A 1,140-nucleotide genomic window follows, 5' to 3' on the forward strand; every position below is an offset into this window, starting at 1 on the left:
CAAAAAAAACCCCCACCTGAAATTAATAAGCGAGGGTGGGAAGGGGGACGCTTATTCGATACCTCTATAGATGATTTTCTTTTCGCATTGATCCTCGTTCTCCTCACTACAAAACCTGGCTGGCCTTCTGAGAGAGACTAGGAAGAAGAGGTTGTTTGTACAAGTGATTGTCTTATACAGGTGGCCGTTACAGCAGGTACCACGGTACTTCACATGAGACATAACACTTTTTTGGCGATTTACAGGGTGAAGGTTAATTAACTCAAAGGGGTAATAGAAAGGTTTATGTCACCCAAAGATGTTCCACAAACACACATACACATACCCACATATACCAACACAAATACACACACACACACACACACAAACACACATACGCATACCCACATATACCAACACAAATACATTGTACACACATATATACATAAACAAACATACACATACCCACATATTCATCAACACAAATACACACACACACACACACACACACACACACACACACACACACACACACACACACACATACAGACACACACACTTACACATATTATATATATACATATACTCATATATAGACCTTTATTCACAAATACACACACACACACATACACACACACATACACACACATATTATACACAAATACAGATAGATCTATACAAACATACATACACACGTGTACATACATGCATACATACATTGACATACACGCATACACACACACAAACACACACACACATAAACATATACGCACATAAACACAATTATGCATACGCTCATACACACATACGCACACATACACATGTACAAAAATGTTCCCATAAATATGCAAACATACAGACACAGACACACACTCTGACACTCACAAACATATTATATACACACACATAGACACATATACACACATACATACACAAATACACACATACACACAAACACACACGTCCACACATACAAACATACAAACGCATACACACATACAAACGCAAACACACACATGTACACATTCATGCACACATACACTCATATACACACACAACAAACACATACACACATATGAACACATATATTATACATACAAACATACACTCATATACACACATATACACACATACACACACACACACACACACACACACACA

This window comes from Aplysia californica, unplaced genomic scaffold, assembly GCF_000002075.1.
Source record: "Aplysia californica isolate F4 #8 unplaced genomic scaffold, AplCal3.0 scaffold00379, whole genome shotgun sequence".
NCBI classification, from domain to species: Eukaryota; Metazoa; Mollusca; class Gastropoda; order Aplysiida; family Aplysiidae; genus Aplysia; species Aplysia californica.